The sequence below is a fragment of the Pinus tabuliformis genome, chromosome 3_2 (assembly GCF_031772625.1).
Source record: "Pinus tabuliformis cultivar Carrire ecotype Pingquan chromosome 3_2, CPIR1, whole genome shotgun sequence".
Lineage (NCBI taxonomy): Eukaryota > Viridiplantae > Streptophyta > Pinopsida > Pinales > Pinaceae > Pinus > Pinus tabuliformis.
Genome location: NC_142302.1, coordinates 188,063,545 through 188,088,526, shown reverse-complemented (window position 1 = coordinate 188,088,526; position 24,982 = coordinate 188,063,545).

Sequence of the window (24,982 nt, the reverse complement as noted above, 5' to 3'; positions counted from 1 at the left end):
CCTTCTCTATACTTTCTCCAGTGAATCTAAACGGGAAATCATGCAAGATGCTTATGCATTTCATTTGTTCTTCCATTCGCTTACATTCATCTTTGTGCTCATTCCAATGAAGTTTTTGTATTTTTCTTGAGTTAAGAGAGAATTTGAGAGCTTGCTGGCAAGTCACAGGGAAAAAAACCCAACGCATAGTGCGCCTTTCCCAACGCGTAGCGCCCCTCTGACGCGTAGCGCACGTGCAAATTTGCACTGAGAAAAGCTCCCTGACGCGTAGCGCGCCCCTGATGCGTAGCGCGCCCTACCTGACGCGTAACGCGACTTTCAGATGCTTTTTGGAGGCCTTCCTGGCGTCACAATTGGGTGCAGGATAGCTTGTTGGAATGGTCCTTGAGTCTACTTTCCAACACAACTGGAATTTTTTAATTTGGAGTTCATTTTCCCTATCAAAAATCAAATCTCCCAAGACTAGTCAAAATGTGCCAAATGAGGCTGCCTCAAGGCAGAGTGCTGTTGCAGTCAACTTTTGAATGCCTTCCTCAACTCCAAATTGAGCTCATGATAGCTCATTGCAAAGCTCTTTGTGTCTAGTTATCATTTGACTCATCACGAAAGTCATTTGGCCAACCAAGATAGGAGAAAACTTGATTTTCCCAAGGTCACTTCAGAGGTGCATTCGATTCTTCTGAGGAAATTGTATTTTTGACATTTCTCTAAAACCATGACACCTTTGTAAAAATTGAAGGAGGTTTTTCTTCCTTGGCATGTTGTGGACAAAAACCTCTCTTCGTTTTCCCAAATTCATCTTTGATTGCTCTGAAACATCTTTTTAGTGAAACTTATCCCGATGTGTGGAACAAGGGATTTTATCGAAATGAAGCGAAATGAAGGGGATAAGGGGCTTCTAAATTCTTGGGGAAATTTTTGGAAGTAGGGAGGGATGTTAGGAAGCAGGGGAAAGTGGAATCTCAGAGATCGAGCGAGGGGAAGGGGTCCAAAAGGGCAAAACACAGGCCTAGCCTAGAAAATTGCCAAGTTGTGGAAAGAAACTAGGGTTTGTGCAAAAATGAGGAATTTGGGGGATCTCAGTGATGGGAAGCATTTGATAAGGTACTTTAAGGATAGGGGAAGGTGTATGAACATCAGGATACAATTTTTGCTGATGATTTGACCATCCAAGAGAAATTGCCTTCAAAACCCTAGGAGAGGGAAATGACCTTGCCTAGGCGCAACTGAAGCAAGAACAAAGTGTAAAATGACCCAATAGACACTGACATGATAATGAAAACCCTATGAATGATGATAGACTCAGCTGAATAGTAACATAGACTGACATTTGGGCAACTTTGAAAAGAGTGAAAACAAACCCTAGACCTAATGCCTAGTGACCAAATTTTGGTTGAAGACTCACTGAAATGACAAAATTTGACTTTGACACTCTGAGACCACTTTGTAAGAGCATATTTGATCACTATAGGAAGGCTGGAAAGACTGACACTAACAGAACCATCCATAACTACTCAAGCATTTAGGACAACACTTTTTTGGAGGAGAGGGGCATGTTAGGTCCCTATACTACTAGTGTAGCCCCTTATTTTTATTAATGCACCCCCCTTATTGTATTGTTGTGCCCATGTAGTCCCCATATTGTTATTATTGTACCCCATAGAAACCCACTATTTTTATTGTTGTGCCCTTACAATATTATTGTTATTTAGGCTCTGATTATATTGTGACCCCTTAGGCTCTTATATATAGAAAGGAGGTATTGTCATTTTTATCATCCAAGAATTTTTATTTGTGTAATTTAAAGGAGGTTTCCACCTCGAAGAGGCTAATTTTGAAGTGTTTGGTCTATCTATTTTTCTATTTTTTGAGCTAGTTGCATAACACAAATATTTTGTCATGACCTTGTTGACCTTAGGAGAAATTGTCTCGCTCAAAGGAGGATCTCTTGAAGAGCCAAATCAAGGTTTCTGTAGCTGCTGTAGGGCCAAATTTGGAGCGTAGAAGTTGTAAGCATGAAGTTGGGATCAAAGTTGTAGCTAAAAGTTGGTTAAAGCAGGATCAAGATTTGTTGATCTGATCTATTTGAAAGTATTTATTAAAGGGTTGACTTGGTACTTGGAGGAGGACTTGGTATAGGGTTTGGGTCTTTGTTTTCTCATTTGAAGCAGATTTTATAAGAAGAGAAGAGCTTTTTTGGGTTTTCCCCTTGGATAGGTTTTTCCTAGCTTAGATCCTAATATCTGTGTTAATTTTCTTTATTGTTTTTCTCTTGATATTTGTTTGATGAAAATATATAATAAAGGAACACAAGAAGAAAATTAAAGTTCACAAACAAGTATTAATGAATAAGGAAAATATGAATTGATAGTTGCCATATTGCAATTTCCAACATGGTATCAGAGCTAAGGTGAACAAGAAGGAAACTAGAAGGATCATTTTATGGACACTAGAAGGGTTTGCAAAGGAATCATTTGCAGAAGACTACATCAAGCCCTCATTGAAAGAAAGCTTGAGGAGGAATACTATAAGAAGGTTGTTGATTTCTCCTAGGAGGAGATCTATTTTAAGGCTCATTGAAAGACATCTTTGAAGGAAGAATAAAAGGATATTGGCATTATTCATCACTCTTGGAAGTTGTTTCTGAAGGTATCCTAGAAGACATATTTCTAGGACATCATTCAAGTTTCATTTACGATCTTGAAAGCCTCAAAATATTTGGATACATCATTAGAGAAGGGAACACTCCTGGTTAACAAGTATCATATTATTATATGTCTGAATATACAAGTGATATGGGTTCTGTCTATATGGAAATAAATAATCTTTTTGGCTTAGCAAAATTCCTAGCATGGAAGAAAAGGATTGACTTGGCACTTACAAAATAGAAGTAATGGAATATGTCCTTAGTGAAGTTACTAAACCTAGCAAAGACAAGACTTGAGAACTAGAAAAATACAAGAAAGGGGAAGTAAGGGGACAAAGGATAATTGTGGAATCTATTAAGTATCATCTTGTTCCATTTGTTGCTAAATTGAAGATTTCCAAGGCTATGTATGACAAGCTAGTAAATTTGTACTCTATAATTACATCAAGTCAAAAGATGTCTTCAAGAAATAAACTATATAAAATGAAGACAACGAAGGATGGGGACATGACCTCTTTTCATATGAAGATTTATCAAATAAGAGATCAATTGCAGGGGCTTGAGGAGACAAATTTTTATTCTGAACTGACCATATGTACTAAATGCTTTGCCACCAGAATGCAACAATTTTTCAATAAGAATCTACTCTGATAAAGACTCAAATCATTTTAATGAGTTTTGAGTTTAACACGTCTTGGAAGAAACTAGAATAAAAGCAAAGGAGATATAAAATCAAATGAACAGTCTCAAGCCTTCATTGCAAGGACCAAGAAGCTAAAGAAGGGAAAATTTGGAAAGTGCAACAAGAAGCCATATATGTCAAGGTTCAATTCTTTGGGTACAATGAATATGTACACTTTAAGATGGATTGCCCAAACAAGAAAAATAATAAAAGAGAGGAAAGAAACGAAGCTCACACAACTAAGGATATGGGAGAACCTAAGAAGAGGCTGAAGAAAGAAGATATCAAAAATATATACTATTGAAGAAGGCATCCTCCTTGTCAGGTTCTTTAGTAAGTTGATCTTTCCTTTAGAATAACATGCATTGTTTTTTGCTCTAATAAAATCTTGGTTTTGTAAATGCATAGCATCATAGATAGAAGCATGTTATAGTAGCATATGTAGAATCTACTTGAGTAAGTTTCTTTGTAGGAATCACCTAGTCTTTCAAGGCTGAGAAGCTTGGGAACATTTTTCATAATGGTATTCCATACATTATCTACAATTATGTTAGAAGTAGTCATTTTTTTAAGATGGATCATCAAGATCCTATAAGAACCATCATTTTGAAGCTTATTGGAAGAAGCATTATGACAAGGTTAGAATATATTCCATATAACATGGAAACAATACTCTTGAAGGATGAAGGAATGAAGTTGGTCAAGTTACAGGATAATTTTAGGGCTCGTAGCTTTGAATGAAAGCGTAAAATTTCATATTTGAAATATCTCTTAGGTAGGATTAATGTGTACAAAATATTGTAAAAGAATTTGGTCATAAAATATGATTAATATGGTTATATGATTCTTAAGAGAATAATTTTGACTTAATCTAGAATGAATAAAATATTAAATACTTTCTCACTAGAATTTATAGAATAATGATCAACACGCGGTATAAGCCTCCAGAAGAAAATTGTAACTTGGTAATCAAGTTCGGTCCTTGGGCACTCTAATGCATGAAGGAAGATTCAAGTGGAGATGGACCATGAGGATGTTGATGCTTTGATGAGAAGGTCATTATGAGGTAATTCTAATATTAATATTTTTTGGTTATATGGTTAACATTTTGTTTTTCTGGATGGAAAGATATTGCAGGAATATATGATGAATGTTGAGGCAAGATCAACATATTATTTTGGCAATTATGAAGTCAAGAAGTGTTCATCTTGGGATTAAAAGGTAGCAATGTGAGAAGATAACTTGAAGGTCAAGTTCATACAACAACAACGAGATAACTTTCATAAGGAAGCTATGATCAGCTTGAGGTTTGGAAAGGCTTAATATAATTCCTTCATTGATGATAACAAGATGAAAGTGATGTGCAAGATTGATGACTTGGATCCTATCACAAGAAAGAATACGTCTCCACGATACCTAGGAAGGAAGAAAGCTCGATATAATGAGATGTGAAGGAAAGATGGATCCATGTAGAACATGTAGTTGATTCTCTTATGGAGACAAGTTATAAGGATTATGGTGTTGACTTCCAAAATAGAAAGGAAGTCTGGAATATCCTATAGATTTGAGAGTGATTAAAGGAGTCTCCTTAAAATAGGAGCAAGTATATATTTCCTAATCAATAAGGAATAGGGATATCCTCTCTAGTTGAGAGGGAGTGATGTTGGACATCACATGTGCATTATTTTCTTCATGTGTCATGCACTTAACTAGGACTAACAGTCATAAGTCTAAGTAAAGGCCTTGAAGAAGGAATGGTGGAGGATTGGATAAGCACTTGTGGTTTCCTTGAGGATAGATCACCCAAGAAAGGAAAGGTATTGACACTCTTTGAGGATGGGACAGGTATCCAAGATAAGAGTGGTTAAAGAGGATTGTTATTATTTAAGGATTAGAGGTTAAAAATCCAAGATAAGAATATTCCTAAAAGGACATACCTTGTGAACATCTAGATGGGGTATGTGCCTTGTAGAGGTAGTGCAGTATCACACATAAATCCCCCTAGCATAATGCTCTTGAGAAGCTGATATTTTCTAGTTAGGCCTCAAAGATAGTGTTAGCCATAACATTGATGCTTACATTTGGATTATCAATCTGACTCTTCTTATGAGAACTCTTCAGTTTGAGAATGATTTTGTTCTAGTTGTATAATTATGAATACCTCCCTGGTTAAGAGTGAGTGTTGGAAATATAACTAGTTTCAGTCTTCATAATTTTTATTGTACTCATTTCAATATGTATATTATGTAACAAGTAAAAGAAGAAAAGAAAAATTTGTTATTTTAAAGCATGGGTTTCATGCTCCTTAGTGACGGTCTTCTAGGTAAAAGCATGTTCTCCATGCTTCTAGGGTTTGTTAGGTCATAGGATTTATTTTCATGAGTCAAGAGATTCAACATCATGATTATAAAACCCTTCCGAGAAATATGTACATTGTAAAAGAAATTATTTTGATTTTAGAAGGCCCTGTAAAACTCAAAAGTACAAGTCAGCCCTAGCAGATTCAAGTCAGCTTAAGGATGAAATTCGACCCCTTGGAAAGGATTTATAAAGGAGCATATTCGACCTCATTTGGAACTCACACAAACACAAGTTTGATATATCAAGAAGAATTTTGATTTGTAGCTGGGAAGCAAGAAGGAAAAGAAGAGTGAAGGTCTAGATGGAAATAAGATCTGTTTTTGGGCTCTATCTCTCTCACATGTACAAATATATAGGGTTTATGCAGATTCTAAGAAGGTTGAAATTATAGGTCTAAATTGCAAGAGATCAAGTTGTAGTATTAAGTTGCTCGAAGAGAAAATATTCTGTTGTGACCTTTTTGACCTTGGGAGAAACTATCTGACACAAAGGAGGATCTCTTGAAGAGTTGAATTAGTGTTTCTTCAACAACTACAAGATCGAATTTATAGGGTCAAAGTTGCAAGGATGAAGATGGGGTCAAAATTGTAGTAAGAAGTCGGTTGAAGCAGGATCAAGCTTTGCTGATTTTATCTACTTGAAAGGATTTCTTTGAAGGGTTGGCTTGGTTCTTAGAGGAGGAATTGGTTTAGGGTTTAGGCCTTTGTTGTCTCAATTGAAGCGGTTTTTATAAGAAGAGAATAGTTTTTCTTGGTTTTCCCATTACAGGGGTTTTGCCCTAGCTTGGAGCCTAATATTTGTGTCCATTGTCTTCACTGATTTTATCTTGATATTTGTTTAATGGAAATATCTAATAAATAAACATAAGAAAAATAAATTTCGCAAGAAATTATTACGAAATAAGGAAAATCAGAGTTGATAGCTACCATATTTCATTTTCCAATAATATGGGCCAAGAAAATAGCCCTCAAAGGGCGTACACATCAACTTTGATCAAAACATAGTGTTGATTTATGTCAATTGATCATGTTTTTTTTTTATGGTTTTTTGTCATCCTCAATCCAAATTAAATGACATATAAAGCATATATTACATGAGCTCTAGTTTTATTAAGAAAATGTGTGTTCTCGCTATGTAGCACAATGACATCTGAAGTGAGTTTGATCAAGTGACGAGCATCTTAGAGCCAATGTGATGGTGCATGGAAGCCTGAGAGGGTGAGTTATCTACATAGAAGCTCGAAAGGGCGAGATAACTTTATGGAAGCCTAGGAGTACAAAGTATCTATGTGGAAGGCCCATAGTATGAGCTATCTATGTCGAAGCCCAAGAGGGCGAGCTATGGTTGTGGAAGCTTAAGAGGGCGAGCTATCCTTACGGAAGCCTGGGAGTACGAGCTATCTCTATCAAATCCTAGGAGTACGAAGTGTCTTTGTGGAAGGTGGAGAGGGAAAGCTATCTCTATGGAATCCCATGAGGGAAATTTATCTTTGTTGAAGCCTCGAAGTATGTGCTATCTATTTTGTAGTCCAAGAGTACAAGTTATCTTTATGGAAGCCTGAGATAGTGAGATATCATTTTGAAATCTCAAGAGTACAAGATATCTTTGTGGTGTTGGTTTTAACCCCATACAAAAATTACCTACATACGAATTCTTAAAAAAAAAAAAAAAAAAACAAAAAAAAAACAATGGCGAGAGCATAAAACATAAAATAGATATACACAGATTTTCCACTGGATTCCAGAACTAGGAATACCAGATTGATTTTTCATTATACTCCTTTCAATGTTACAATACACATATATACATGCCGGAGCATCCATAAACCCCAATCCATTAACCTTGGATTAGAACATAACCGCAGTTCCCTTGACTGGACCTACAGAATACCATGGGTAGAAAACCATCATGCCCAAAACCATGTGAAAACCATACACAAAACCACAGGAAGGTCTGCCCACCTAATATAGGGTCCAAAAAAAATTTCCCTAGGGCACTTCCCCAAGCCCAATAGAGGGAGGCTATGGCCCCCCTCAAACCCCTCGACAGGGGGGGTTGCTGCCCCCTGTGACCCCCCCGTGCACGGGGCTAGTCGTGGAAAGAATATAACACACACCTTACATGTGGAAGCCCAAAAGTTTTAGCTATCTCTATGGAAGCCTGAGAGGGTGATCTATCTCCATTGGAAACCGAAGCCAAACCAACAGATGAATAAACCATCTATGTAGGAGGTCGAGCATGAAAATCCAAAGGCTAATCCATGAGAGAAATTACATCATGAAGCCAAAAGTCCTAAGTAATTTCTACGAAGAACAAGCTATCTTAGTTAAGGATCGAGCACAAAAAGGATGAGTTCCAAATTTTTTAGTTTTCATTTGACTTGCATGAGTATGATTTGAACTTAAACAAAGCTTAAGTTTCAGAACCAAATCTCTATAACCTTTTCTTTTTATTAAAATCGAAACAAGGAATACAAGTGTCATATACAAGGCCAAGTTTAAGTAAGTCAAGGGGCCAATCTTTATACTCGTCAAGTTCTTTAAGATGTGTTGATAAGGTATAATATTTCTTGCTACTAGTCCAGATATATTCATGATTACCTTTTGTTGAGTATGAAGAAGAATTTAGAGTTGTTGTTGCAAGGATGTATTACAAAAATAAAATCATAGAGGTGAATATTTGTTTTGAATATTTATTTAAATACTTATGGATCCAAGTGTGAAAATGTTATGAAAAGGGAAGGTCCATTATGATTTCAAAGGCTGGTGACTCGATCAGGTTATAGCCTAAACAAAGTGGGTACTTGCAAATCTCCAAGTTTGGTGCCTCGATCAGGTTGTAGCCTAAAGAAATTGGGTGCTTTCACATTTCCAAGGTTGGTGCCTTAATCAGGTTGTAGCATAAGGCAAGTGGGTGCTTACATATCTCTAAGGTTAATGCCTCAATCAAGCAATAGTCTAAAACAAGTTAGCGCTTACATATTTCAAGAGATTGTGGAAAGTGCCAACCTGATCGAGGCTGGTGACTCGATCAGGTTATAGCCTAAACAAAGTGGGTACTTGCAAATCTCCAAGGTTGGTGCCTCAATCAGGTTGTAGCTTAAAGCAATTGGGTGCTTTCACATTTCCAAGGTTGGTGCCTTAATCAGGTTGTAGCATAAGGAAAGTGGGTGCTTACATATCTCTAAGGTTAATGCCTCAATCAAGCAATAGCCTAAAACAAGTTGGCGCTTACATATTTCAAGAGATTGTGGAAAGTGCCAATAAATCATTGTAATTAAAGATTGAAGAAGAAACTAAGAATATTTGTAGTTTTCTCCTGCAAGGGTTTCCATGTATATTTGGTTTTCTCAAGTGATGATTGTTCTATTTATTAGATTTTTTATGATGTATTGTAAAAGTGTTTAAATTGACCATTATATTAATTCACCCTCCCCCCTCTCAGAATAATCATAATTCCTACAAGTATATGATATCAACAGTCAATATAGAACCATTGAGGTTGGTTATAATCCTTTGTGTATCTGAAAAATCATGTTAATTTGTGATAGGATTGATTGTGATAGGTATCATGACTAGAATAGGTGCAAGAAGGTGAGAATATTGATGCCTTGTACCTTACATGAGGTAGTTCAGTGGGCCATCATCGCTAAAGAAGAGATTTTGAATAGTGGAAAAAGTAGGCCATGAAAACCAATAGGGTCAAGAGTGCCTAGTAGAAATAGTATAGAACACAATAATTTTTAGAGGAGGCTAGTTCACAATCATTACAATTGGTCAATAGAAAAATGAAGGCCATCATCTTGGTATCTAGATCAAAAATCATGCATTGTATCTCAATAGGAACGATTTATTGACAAGCTAAATGTCATCCATCACAGTATCATTCTATGCAACAGCATCGTGCCACACCACAATAGCATCTAGTGCAACAGTTTGGCTCTTATCAGTAGAGTTCCACACCAACCCCTAGTCCAGCTAGTAGTAGGAGTAAAGCTCCTAACAGGGGGTGTTCTACTTATGGAGGTACACACTTCAAGAGGGGTTTCCCTCAAGGAACAAGTAATTCCAACACAGTTCAATAATAAGCCATATTGGGGGATCTAGGAAAGACTCATCACATCCATGCATCGACGAATAATCACTAGTTCTAGCACTAGTCCATTGTGCTTGAGACGACATGTAATATTGACGTATGATTTTTTTTATTTTGATAGATATAGGAGCTATTGATTCTTTTATTTCTCTAAATGCATTGTCAAAAATTAAAAATGAAGCAATTTCACAACATGATCTTAGGCATGTATAAATGGCTCGTAGGATGAGAAGGAGTATAGGTATGTTGGTGAGGAATTGTGAGGTGGATGTAGGGGTGTGCCATACAAACAAATCCTTGCATTTGATGGTCCTAGGATCATAAAATGTGGTCATATGAATGGATTGGTTGGAACAACATGAGGAAGTTTGAGATTGTAAGAGAAAGATATTACATTTCACCAATGATCAAGATTGAAGGAAGTCCTTGATAGGGAAGAACTGAGGGGTATCCCTCGGGTTCATCTCATCAATGCAGATGAAAGGGATGTAAATTTTTCATGATTGCAACATTGAATGACGAAGGGGACTCTGATGATCTAGATAAATATTCAATTGTTTCCAAATTCAAGGATGTATTCTCAGAATAATTACCTAGGATACCTCCCAAGAGGGAGGTCAAATTCATGATCAATACTAAGCTTGGCACGAAACCTTTTGCAACGGTTCCATACCATATGTCAACTCCATAATTAATGGATTTGTAGATCTAGTTAAAAGAGTTATTGGACTCGGGGTTCATATAACCCAACATATATCTTAGGGGAGTGCTTGTAATTTTTGTTAGAAAAAAGGATGAGTCTAGGAAATTGTCCAGTAAATATTGTAGAATTTCCCACTGTAGTTCAACAGATTATGCAATATACTAAAGCAAAATACTTGATCTACTTCTACAAACAAACTTGTGGAAGCTTAATCGATTTTGAGCAAGATCAAATAGAACACATATAACAGTGATTGAGAAATCAATCACACATGAACACAGAAGAATACTTTGTGGAAAGCCTCAACTAAAAACCCCGATCTTTGTATTATCATACAAGTGGAAATATGTCCAGATTACACAAAGCTTTAGCTCACAAGTTATCCATCTCTCAGTACAATCCCTCAATGCTACTCATAGACTAAATAGACACAACATATGCCTTCCTCCAGTCCTCCAAGCCTCCTATTTCTTTGTGCAGTTTCTCTTGGGTCCTTTGGCTACCACCTGTGTGAATTAACCTCTCACACAACTCACCAAGCTCAGAAGTAATTGCGCAATCTCCAAGGAATGAATTCCTTCTGCATGCAAGAGATATCCTAAATGGAATATTCCTGCAACTGATAGTACATTGTCCCATCATCTGATCTCATCTGGGTCTCTGACTGAATTGACATGCATGAGTTATTTATGAGAGAATATTCAGTTATCTAAAGTGTAGTAGTTACATGCATGCATGCATTAACTAATTGAACTCACAATCAATTCCACAAGTTGTTGGAACTAATCTAACTGGACTTAACTCCGTTAACTGAGCTAACTAATTACAACTCAAAGTACAACTTATCCTAATCTCCTTAATTAAGGGATAACTTCCTCAATCAAGGGGGAAACTGTTGCATGTCTTCACATAGACTTCATGTTTGATTTCTCTAACTAATTAACTCAAGATGAATTAATTAATTATTTTTCAAACAACTGCTAAGATGAAATTCGAATTTTTATTCTCAATTTTAGTTCAAGGACTAACTAAAATTAGAATGTATCCCGAAATTCTATTTATAACAATGCTATTTTTAGCACTTCTATTTTTAGAATTTCTTGTTGCTATTTTCAACACTCCCTCTCAACAAGAAAGGGATTATCAGTCACCCCAATCCTTTCTCTGTGGAACTTGAACTTGCATTTTGACAATTCCTTAGTCAAAATATCTGCATCCTGTTCCTCGGTCGAAACATATAGCAACAACATGATCCTCTTCACCACACAGTTCTCAAAGATGATGATATTGGATATCAATGTGCTTGGACCTATCATGAAATACTAGATTCTCAAAGAAATTGATACAATTCTAATTGTCACAATAGATCACAGCTGGATCCATCCTCTTACCAAACAATCCAACAAGAATTTTCCACATCCAAATGGCCTCACATTTTGGCTAACTGGAAACCATGTATTCAGCCTCTGCTGAGCTAAGTGCAATTGACCTCTATTTCCTATTGTACCAAGAAACCGTAGTTGGAACAAGGTTGAAAATTCCTCCTGAAGTTCTCTTTCGTTCTGATGGACTCCCTACCCAATCTGCATCTGTGAAGCCCTAAAGCTTCACTCCCTCTGTCTGTCTGTACCATAATCCATACTGAGATGTGCCTCTGAGGTATCTCATCACATGCTTCGCTTCCTTCTAAAACAGCTTGGTAGGCTGAACCATATCTTGACTCAACGGGTTCACCACAAAGCACAAATCTGGTCATGTGTTCACTAGATACATCAATGAACCCACAAGCTGCCAATAGACAGTGATGTAGGAACATTTAGACCTAGTCAGCAATGTGATTGGATGATCACATGTTGTGACTAACAAAGGGTTGGAAGGCAAGAGTTTAATTAATTTTATTTATTTAAATATGTGAGAATGTTTTATTTTGAGAAAAAAAGGGTATAGTGGCTGATTGATCCTTCCTATGTGGAGATTAGGCCAAACAGTTAGATTTATTTGATTTGAATAGGATATGACAAAACTGCAAGCTTGATTTAGCGTTTGTTTAGAAAAGAGTGGAGTTGAAGAGACTTTTTAGGAGAGGGTGAGAGATTTCTGGTTCTGAACTAGAATTGGTTCATGAATCCATTTTTTGTATAAATTGTGATTTTCTTGTATAATTTGGGGTTGGATAGGTTAGACAGGTGAGAGAAAGGTTAGGCAGATAGCTGAGATTTTGTTTGCCTACGGGCAGAGTCGAAATAGAGGCCACTAATGTGAAAAATCAGGCCGAGAGATAGAATAACCTGATTTGTAATCTTTCTTTATATATATATATATATATATATATATATATATATATATATATATATATATATATATATATATATATATATATATATATATATATATATATATATATATATATATATATATATATATATATGTCCAATGATTTGATTCCAGTTCGTATAACTATGTTATTCACATGTAGAATGATAATTTAGGTGTGAACAACCATTCTGTGTAAATATGTATGCAGTGCAAGTTCTGCAGAATCCACAGAAGAGAAGGAGAGATAGAGAAGCATTAAGAACCTTTAAATTCATTAAAGGGTTCAAGAGAGAAAGCTCAGAAGATAGCGTGCATTGGAAAAACCAAGGGACCAGAACTTTTAAAAGAAAGCCGCAAGCCACAACAAACACTGAAATTAGCGTAAAAACCTAAGTAAAAGGAAGAGTGAGAAGTGAAGTATTAATGCTCAGCAGTCGTTGGATCATTTAGATCAATGGCCAGGATTAAATCGCGTCGGCATAATCCTTTTGAGAATATTGGAACAAACCTTTGAAATGGAGTGATCACAATCATGCAATTGAACATGGACCATCGGATCAAGATATAGATCGATGATCCAGATCTAATCGCTAATCGCGTTATTAGCGGTTTCAAGTGGAAGCAGTTGGTAAACATTCATATAATACACTGATAGCGATAAAGCGATTGACGATCAGGGTAATCGGAGGTCGGCCTATCGAAGGAGTGGAATGACTTAAGTGTGAACCCAATCAATATATATATATATATATATATATATATATATATATATATATATATATATATATATATATATATATGCGGGTGAATAACATTTGAGATCTGGCCTACACGTTTGTGGGCGAATTTCTTTATAATTCTGTGTAAATGCGAAGATCGGAGTCGGAGGAGTGAGGAGTTATATATGTGTGTGTGTGTGTTAAAGACCCACAGACGGCCGATTGTGATTAGCGATAAAGGTACAACCTCGGGAAGCGTTCCAAGACCGTATGAATGGCGGAAAAGGTATGAAATGTGGGGTTTTCCTTTGTAAATGGATTTTAAGGAATTTTAGCGCCGATATTTGGTTTTGTGTGGTTTATATATATTAACCAATGTTTTAAGGGGGGAAAGGTTAATATATATGTGGTTTATGGTTTTATAAGGGATTGAAGAGGGCTTTAAGCCCCGATAGAAGGATTTAGAAGGAAGGCTTTAATAAAGTCTTATATGAAGGTTATGAAGGGTTGAATAGTCCCGATAGAGGGTTTAAAGCGAGGTGATTATGTTTTGATATCAAGGAACTGATAAGGGGGCCTTAATCATTGAAGATAAAGGTTTGACTCTGTTAGGGCCTAAATCTACCTCAGGCTGAGAAAGGTAGGATCTAGGGTGTTGTGGAGGTAAATCCTCTCTGCGGACAGAGACGATCCCTACTAGCCCAGACCGGGTCTAGCAACAATCACGCAATGCTATCATGAAAGTTCCTAATTGCAAATAAAAAGTGGATGGTGAGAACCTACTTGGATTCCAACGCTGATGTTCGTAGAAGAGACGTCGTTGTCGTTCCTTTGCCTCAGCCGGTCACGATCCCCACGATCTCTGTGATTGGGCACCTGCACATGCAAAGAATAACACGAATACAAGCATAAAATCTAGTAGATGCAATTATATATCAGTCAGAAAAGATATAACTCAACATCAAACATAAGACAATGAGAGTGGAACCATAATGATAGTCATCTATTATTGATAAATAACAAAGAAGAATACAACCATTGTTCTGATGTCAAATCCTCCTTTGGCTGGGTAGTCAGCTACACAAGTCTTGCAAAGCTTGTTGGGATGGGAACAAGCCTCTCTCTCTTTGGGTGACAAGAATCTCCTTACTTGGATTTGGCCTTATGGGTACAAAGAAGGCTCTTTCAGCTTCAAACTCTTGAACTCCTGGTATTCTCTATCACTATGCTGAAACTACTGACTAGCTTGCTCAAGGCATAGAGACAAGCTTTTATAGATAGAGAGGAAAGAGATAGGATCAACCACATTATTCATGGGATTGGATTTATCACTTGGAAACTTCCATGAAAGGTGGCAAACCACTCCCCTTCTATGGAGATTCGAAGCCAAACCATCATAGCTCAACATAGATTCAGTTGGTGAATGGGTTAAGGAGAACCTTCGGAAGCTTGTTCGTTGAAAACTTTACTCAATTCGGTTGGCGCGAGTACGACTATGAGACAGAGCGCCAATAGCGCGCTCTCTTTAGAGGATTTCCCCCATTGGCGCAGGCAGTGAACTGTGGACCTGCGCTAATGTAAAAAGAGCTGTTTTCATGGGTATTCTTTAGGAGATGTCTTCAAGGCATATGAAGCTCATACTTAGAGGAATATGATGCAAGTGGTTTCAGGTCATGTCACTTCTCATAGGTCCCGGAATGAGTCCTCCAGTGTGCGGGTGAGTGGTAATAGGGACGGTGACAAATGGTGACAAATTGCTGTGTAACAGATGCCCCCTAAAGCATGAGGCCCGAGGGAGAGAGAGGGATGAAATGCTTTACAAGAACATGCGTAACTGAAAACACGGCCGCCGGAGAACCTGCGCAAAGAAATACAACTGATATCTCAAGTACATGATATATGTGGTATGGGCGCAGCCATCCATAACAGAGTTCATAATAATATAGATCCAAGGCATGGGCGCAACCATCCAGAGAGGATCGATAAATAGACTCAGGCATGGTCGCAGCCATCCAGTGAATGAGTCATGTAGTGATCATAATAAACCACAAATCGCAGCCTGGATTCCAACAAACAAAATCCAGGGTCTTGCGCTCCATCTCGACCCGAACAGAGTACAAGTTCAGGCATGCGAATACATGAGTTGAAGTCGAACATGCATGAACATCGTCTGATTACTAGTCAATGATGAAAACTGTTAACAGACGCGAGAGGTACCACCAATAATGACAATGGCCCTCAAGGTACTATAGGTACAATCTACGGCGTGCGAATAAGTGAGCTGGCGTCGAACACCCGCAGAATCATTCGATCGGAGGCTGATGATGAAAACCTCTCGTCAAACACGAAGAGCTTGCCATTGAGGCATGCAGGCTCCAAGGCACCGGAAGGGAGTCTCTAGATCAGCTTCCTAGATAATGAGTTGAAGTTGACAAGAAGTGACCTTGATCAAAGGTGGGCCATAGTGTTTCCCACATCAGTGACACGAGACAGAGGAAGAATGTTGTGGTGAATCAAAATTATGCGAGGTATCAGAGGGAGGTTGTAATGATGCAGAGGTCAACTTCTCTTGAACATATCGGCGACACGACAGTGGACTTGGCAGTATTTGACATCAAATGAGCAGAGGTCATGGTGACAAGGCAACGAGCAGATGAGAGGTCAAATAGGATAACCCAAACCCACGGAGGCTAATGTAAAACAAGATGAGATGTTCCCACCCAGACATGAATGCAGACAAGTGCCATGTTCAAGAGCGACATACTACCGACACGACAATAATTATGGGTCCATTTTCCCCACCATTTCTGGCGAGTACCCCAGTTATTTTTAACAAGCTTGACGGGGATAGCATATGCTTGTGAGCGTCATTTCGACGAAATCCGATGTCATTAAGTTTTAACGAGTCTGACAAAGGAAGAACTCGGTGTCTTTTCTTGTTTAGAGAGTTTGAAAAGACAACAGAAAAGAAAACTCCAGGGGGGTCCTTTTTCATAAAGTTGTGTCTCCCGAGCCCGAAAAGGTATAAAACAATGCTCGAAAGAACCGCCCGACCATTACGATTGAGGAGTACTTTTCATAGATAGTGACATCGACCTGAAAAGGTAAAAAAGTGATCAACATCACGTCGTTTCGTAACCATTAACGAACCTGAAACGACAAGGGTCCGACGATCTTTTTGTTTTTACACGGTCGGAAAAGAGTTTAAAGACGACCGCCTCTTATTTACGTTTAACGAGTCAAGAGGGATAACTCGGCGATCTTTTCATTTTTAGCGAGTCAGAAAAGAGCTGAAAGATGACTCCACAGTGACTTTTTCGTGTATTTACCAAGTCCGAAAAAGTATAAAATACAACTCGTTTCACCATCGAAGTTGCAAAAAAGACCTGTCATGGCACCAAAAGCAAGCGTAAAATCCATTTTCGACCAAAAATATATTAAAATATTCAAAAAACAACTTTTTAAACCTAAATACAAGTCAAAAAGTCTATAAATATGGTGAAAATGTAAAAAATAGAATTACTTTTACTTTTTACCTCTTGCATAGTAGTAGTGGTCCATTTGGGGAGCGAACTTCGAACAGTGATTACCGCCAATCCGTGCAACCATTTGAGATTCCACCAGTTCCAGGTAAGAGGCGCTTCCCTTAGCTCCATTTTCATACTCTTTTTATGCATTTTGTTCCCTGATTGAGCCTCTACAAGGAGGATTTTAAAATTTAGGGTTGCGCCCCATTGGCGCGGGTATCCGGCACGGGTCCGTGCCAATGGGGTGATTTTCCCAAAGGTGCCGCGCCATTGGCGCGACTGTTTTAGAAACAGTCACGCCAACCGCGCGACCTAACTTTTACCTTGAATTTTCTCATTATTTTTTAAATTCATCCGGTTTGTAAGCTTACCAGTGTTCCAATAATGATTTATTCATCCTTGTGGGTGCAGGAAACAAGCAAAAATGGTGGTGGAATGGAAAGAACGGGAGCATGATGCCGTAGATGCCTTGGCCATAGAGGATGAGGGATGTATGAATGCTTTGAGAGACTGTGGTCTCAAGAAGTTCTTCCTCACATCTTATCTGTGAGCTCAGCCTGAGTTACTACAGTTCATAGTGGATGCTTGGGATGTTGATGACCAAGTATTTCGCTTACGGGACCAAACCTTAGAGCTGGATGTATCTGATGTGTACTTCATTACTGGGCTATCACGGAGAGGGGCGAGCCCTATTTTGACCGGAAGTAGACCTTCCGGAGAGAAGATAGGTGAAGTGAAGGCCAGATTGTGTCCAGAGGCACAATTTGGGAAAAACAGTGCCAAGGTGGATATCGCCACCATCCGGGACTTGGTTCTTAAGGTGATACTATTCACCATCACCGTGCAGTTGGGGTACAGGTGCCCCATGAGGCGAGAAAGAATCATCTGTTACTAGCGACAGAATGCCTCAGCCCCACCATTTTTGACTGGGCTACAGCGGTGACTACAAATATCAAAAGGCAGCTTACAAAATGTAAGCGCGGGGGAGTGAAACAGTTCGGGTATGGCTCGATTGTGGTGTCGTTCTTCTTGGAACGATTACCCCTCTTCCAGATCCAGGGAGCTGTAGTGGTGGATCCATTGCCACGAGAGCCTAGGATGGCTCGCTGGGCAGCATTGATGCCCAGAGGAGGAGGGGGCCAACAGATGTCTTGGCGGCCCGAATTCTTCATATGGCTTCGCCGTCAGCTGATCGTGGTAGAGGATTGGCCATACGCGGGAACCAATTTCATGGGGGATCCAGACCTCCCACTGCCAGAGGGAGAGGAATGGGAAGAGGAGTTAGGTACGATCTCTTCGTTTTTTTTGATGTTTTATGTATTTTCATTTTTTTTGTCAATACATGCTTGTTCTGATGACAGTTATATGTATACGCAGATGTGGACCCAGAGCAACCAGCCGGCTTGTCTCCTATAGCGCGGAGGGGCCAACCCGCAGCTGACCCTCAGGTAAGGGGTGCCGTGGGGGAAGAGCTAGTGCAGAATCTCGAGGGACTCACCCAAGGGATTCCGGGTTACACTAGATTGGTGGACGTGCCTTTTGCATACCAGAGGCACACAGTGGGGGTGCCAACTCGCATCCATCGTCTGTTGAGACGCTTGGTGCGTGCGGTGACGTGCTATCATGAGCACGACTGCGAATAGACTTCTAGGCTTCTATCATGCATATTTTTTGAGGGACATGTTGTCCGAGGATCTATCAGGATGAACATGTATTATTTTTTGGACTATGTAATGCACGCGGTGCGAAACTTTGCGACACACACACACACACACACACACACACACACACACACACACACACACACACATATATATATACATATGCCTATGGTTTAGATGGATCTTTCACATGTGATGATGTGTTATATGCTATGCGAATATTTGACACAAAATGTAATCTAATGTATCAGTTGCGTAACAAACGACCCATTGTGAAATGTATTTACACACGTATATTTTATTTTTACACAAGCTTGAAAACACACATGATAATCACATATGCAAACTATGCTTGAAGATGATTTTATTTTTTATGCAAGCTTAAAAGCACTCACACACATGCAAACTATGCTTGAGAATAAAGGAACGGGCATGCCCCCCAGCATGGTGTCTCAATTCGAGGTACATGCCCCCCAAGCTTCAGTCCATTGAAAATGGAGTGAAGGTTGACATTACTGTTATTGCGCTCGAATTGCACGAGCTCTTGTTTCATTATTTTAACGAGGTTGACACAGGTAAAAGAACTATCCTCGGGAGTACAAGTGACTCCAATATGAATGTGCTCGACAATCCCTGGTTCCACAGAGATGTCGATGGGTTGGGTCTGCGTAATGTTTCCCATATTGCCTTCAGAAGACACTTGATAAATTTGAATAGGTGTTTGAAGGGGCTGAAATGGGATACACGAAGCAAACCGTTCGAGACATGCAATCATTTCCTGATGGGCAGGGAGAAACGAGGAACGGTGGTGATGATCTGACCAAGGGGGTTCCTCAAGAGACATGGTCTCTATGATGGCTTCATCGGAAGGAAATATTTCCTTTAATGGATCCGAAGTAGCATCATCTCCAAGCCAAGGGAAATGAACATATGAGTCGGGAACACCGCTCGGAGGAGCAGGTTCGGGAGGGGGAGCCGATGCAGCAACGATTTCGACGTAGTTGAGCTCGGCAGGACTCAACGGCATCATATCGCCCCAGGATTCTATCTGATTAGTGGGAGGAAGGACCCACGGATCAGAGCGCACGGAAATCATATTAATCGGAGCGAGATTAGGAGGTGGAAGGGGAAAGACACCCATCAGGGCGGGATCTTTAAAGAGTCCGGCTCCCACACTCTCGAATGATTTGGAGGTATGCTCCACGAAAGGCACATTGCCTTCGGAAGAGGAGGCGAAGAAGGAGAGCTGGTCCACCGTGACAATCTTCCCCTGATGAGGGAAACGAATGACACGGAAAAGGGAGGAAGCCACGGCTTGCATGGCGTATGTCCAGCTACGTCCGAGGAGGAGGTTGTAGGTAAGATTAGCGTCGACAACTTCGACCTCCACTTCTACCGTCTTCCCTTCCAAGGAGATGGGCAACCGTTGGAGGATACCATAAGGACGGGACTCTCTTCCATCAAAGGCTTCTAATGTTGTAGGTGACTGGCTCAACGTTGGAGAACCAATAGCTTTCCAGCAGGCGACAGACATGATGCAAGTTGAGGCACCCTCATCAATGACTGTACAATGAATCGTTTTACCATTGATGATGACCTGTATAAGGAAAGCAATTTGGTGAGGCATTCTCGGCGTATAGCCCTCGAGATCAAAAGAAATAAGATCCGAGTCAGCCGGGTCTATGCCACCAATGGCCGATAGCAAGGACTTCCTCTGGGAGGGGCAACTCTGGAGCACTTCTAAAGTGAACATAGCAGACGGAGCCTGAGCTAAGTCCTCAACGTTGTTGTAGTGTTGGGCAGCACGAGCATTAGGGTTGTAGGAAGACTTCCGGAGTACACCTTTTGGAGGGGGTCAGATAGTCGTCTCAGTGCTAGGTCTTTCGATATGGAGTGGACTAGAACTGGACGGAGGAGCGTTGGAGGGGACCTCTGGCTCTTTCTCGGCATGAGATGGATATTCTTTTTGCTCGAGTAGTGACATGGATGGGAATCATCCCAGCCATAAATACTTGAGAGCCGAATGAAGAAGAGGGTTGCGATGGATCTGCCACCATTTGAGTTTGTTGTGAAGGGAAAGGTTCTTTAAGCACAGCAGGAGTCCCAGGAGCACCTTTCAACAATCGACTAACTTCGGACCACCTAGGGCAGTCTTTAGTGTAGTGATCCTTATCACAGATAAGACAAGGATACTTAGGTTTACGTTTGGCTCCTTCCTCGGGTGGAGGTTTAGGGGACTCCTGTTTGGGCTGTTCGGATTTATTCTTGGCTTTCCCTTTCTTTTTTCCTTTCGAGGATTTATCCGCCGTGGTGGACTGAACGGCGTTAACCTTGGAAGTGTTTCCAGAATTAGATTGACCCTGAGAAGTGTTTCCATTAGAAGCATTCCGTTTTTTCTTCCCAGGGTTCGCGGATGATTTCTTTGAAGATGCATTTACAGAGCCAATAACACCGTCAACAGATGGTTTTGGCGGAGCTTTGGATGTTCCGGGTCTCGGGGCGTCTGGAAAATAATCATATAAAGTATCTGACTGAGAATATACTAAGTCGAGGTAATGAGCACACGCGATAGCTTGCTCTTTAGTTACACAAGCTCCCATGGCGATGTCTCGCGCGATTGCAGGGACAAAGGAGGTCGTGAACCAATCGGTAAGGAGTTGATCAGGAATCCAAAACTTGATCAAGCGATGACGCCATCTCCATTCATGTATATGATTGGATATATGCATGGCCGTGTCCTATTTGAGAGACGTAAGGAGATGTGTCCCTGTCTCATATCGAATGGGTAGCTGAAAATGAGTTAGGAATGCCATAGCCAGCGAGTTGAAATCTTGAAATGTTCCGCGATTCAACTCAATATACCACTTAGCGGCCGAGCCGGTGAGAGTCCTTTGGAAGAGGCGGAGCCGGATGGAATCGTCAAGCCATGAGTTGGATGAGCACCAAAGGTGATAGGTCATGACATGGGCTTGAGGGTCTTCACCAGCTTTGCCATCGAATTTTAGGCAATCACCGGGTATTTTAGTTGGAACTGGTGGCCAATATGGGTTATGAAGAATGGGATCATTTGTCAACTTGGACACATCTAGGAGTTCCAATGTTGCTAACAAAGGCAACTGAGGGTTAAAGGACATTTGTGGCTGTGGAAGAGAGGTAGTACCAGGGTTCCAACCAGGTGGTGGTTGCCCCAATGGACTTTGTCCGGATGGGCCTGGCCCATAAGGGTTCTGCCCATAGGGATTTTGCCCATAGGGGTTCTGTCCATATGGATTCTGTCCATATGGATTTTGTCCATATGGATTCTGTCCATAAGGATTCTGTCCATAAGCAGACAGTTGACCCTGGGTCTGCCCCCCAACACCCCATGGATTAGCAACTTGACCTGCAGGTGCAACATACTGTTGCTAATAATTCTGGTAAGGAGTGACCTGCATTTGTTGATAATTTTGATAAGGGTTAAATTGAGTTTGCCCCTGGGGTTGCTGGTAGCCATACGTTTGCTGAGCTCCATACTAAGCCTGATAAGAAGGTTGCGCTTGGTAAGAAGGTTGGGGTTGTGGCCTACCTTGCATCTGATAACCAATTTGAGTCTGGGGCCCAGAAGGATGTCCTTGAACAGGTTGAGCGTGGACCATCTGGCCGGAAGGTTGGCCTGGTTGGGTTTGGGACGGACGCGTTTGCCCAGAAGGATGAGCTTGCTGGGTACCAGGTTTTCCTTGAGAAACCGAGGGTTGTCCTTGCGGAACAGATGGTTGAGCGGGCTAGACGACCGGTTGACCTTGAGGTTGGCCAGCCTGTCCAGAGGGATGACTAGGCTAGGCAGTGGGTTGGCCCTGCTGTGTGTAAGGTTGCCCCCCTTTCCCAGAAGGGTACCCCTGTTGGACTGCCAGTTGACCTTGTTGAATATAAGTTTGTCCTGCTTGTCCAGAGGGATAACCCTGCTGGATACCAGGTTGACCTTGTTGGATGTAAGATTGTCCTGGTTGTCCAGACGGGTAACCTTGCTGGGTACCAGGTTGCCCTGGATAACCAAAAGGTTGAGTCAGATAAGTAAAAGATGGACCACCAGCGGCCAAAGGTTGTCCCTGATAGGTTGTCCTTGTAGGCCCCCGGGTTGTCCTGTGTAAGACTGGCTATAATATTGCTGCCCTTGGGGGGTTTGCACATAAGATGGCTGGCCTTGGTTAGGCGGTCCCTGAAGCTGTGCAGGCCTTACTTGGCCCCCATGGAAAGTGGTGGCATTCCAAGCAACGGATAATGGTACCGAAACCTCAACATAAGGTTGAGTAGGAAAGGGTTGAGAAAGCTGAAGGTATTGACCAGTAGAATCGTAATAATAAAATGGACCTTGCGCATTCGTATCCTGAACAGCTTGTCCATAGGCATCATACGGCCCCCCTCCTGGGACGGAACCAGAAGAGGGTGGAGCACTTTGCGTAGGATGGACAACTTTGGGTGTGTGTGCCGGCTGGCCGCTATTCACTTGACCATGAGGGGGACCAGCACCGGTATTCAGAGCTGAAGACACTGTAACGACACTAACAACCGGAGTTGAATGTGCTACACAAACAGTCAGATTCGTTGGAATTGAAGTGACAGGTGTAGTGTGGACTCGTGAAACAAAAGATCCCGAGGTGGGAGTGATGTGGGGGTCCCACATACTCGAAGCAGGGATCCTGGCACTTACTTTATCCCTCAACGACTTGTAGCGTGGGGGAAGCGGAGAAGTAACTGGGATAGGAGTGTCGATATTCGACAAAACAGGTGTCTCACTTACTCTAGGAGATGTCTCATCCATGTGAGAGGTAGACATTGGAGATGAAACACCAGGGGGGGTAAAAGGAATATCGTCCTCTTCAGGCTCCCAGATGGGGTTCCAATGAATTTCGTAACCTTCGTCATCCGGGGCACGAGAGTTGATCGGTTGGATACTCAGGATGACAGGAAGAGTATCGCTTACAACCGGTACCTCAGGAGCAACGGAAGATGGAGACCCTTGATCACTTGGAACGGGAGTCGACGGTTCAGCCAGGATGACAAACTTCAAACAAGACCTAAGGGAATCTAATGATAAAGGACCCTACTCAAACTAACGCACACAAGATCTAACCAGGTAATGTTAATCGCGACCAAATAAATTTTAAGACGCAAGGACACAACTTGACCTTTTCATGTTTTAAGAGTCGAGAAAAGGACAAAAAGGAGACTCTAGTCGCCTTCGAATGTTTTGTGAGCCCGAAGTGACAAACTGCTCAAGTGAGCCTTTTCTTTTAAGGAGTCTAAAAAGGATCAAAAGTGACTACTCTGGAGGACTAGGCAAAAGGGTTTACCAAACAAATCCGTAAAACTGCATATACACCTTGGCAATCATATGAAAACCAAGGACTTCCTGTACGGCAGTCAATCTCCCCGAATGCTATGTTCGGTGTGTTACGGCTTGTAAGGCGGCAGACACGGCTTCCTGTGGATAAAGGATGATAACCTAGTGGGGTCTCCCCTATATACGTGATGGTACGTGGGAGCTCAAGTCCGTGCTAGACCACTATCGAGTCACAAAAGGAGGAATCACCCAACCGTAATGTGAAACAACAGTGACTAGGTTTAACGACGCCGGAGCACGTCTCTAGCCTAGACCTCTAATCAGTGAGCATTATGTTCCAATGCATTTTTAAGTTCATTCAGTTCATTTTATGGTTGATCTTTAGTTAAGTTTCAATTTCCAGGTCTTACCGTATGTAATCTCTCACAATTCCCTAAATGCAAACTATATGCCAAAGTATATCATTTCGTTCGATGAATACTAACTACGAGAGAGTTGAGAATTTTTCAAACAAACAAAATGACTACAAACAATCAAAAACCACTCTAATGCAGCTAATGGCAATAAACAAAACCTTTTTTTTTGTTTTAAATCACTAATCAATGAAAAGCTTCTAATTTCAATTAGCTAATTCAATGCAAAAGAGATTGTTCATTTTCTTTTCAATGGCAAAGTGCACTAAACAAATTTTGAGAGATAATAACACTGAGCAAAAGAGACAAATTTTATTCAATGAGAACACAATCGAATCCCCAAAACACCAAGATAGTCCTTCAAACCAAGACGAAAACACAAAGACCTCTATGAGCTATGTAATCTAAGCCCAAATGAAGCCAAGCGAAATCCAAGCGGAAAAGAAGCAAATCACTTGAATATCAATAAGAAGCTTTGACAACTACTGAGCAAGCACAAAAAGTAATCACAAAGTCGACTGGACGATCAAAGAACCCA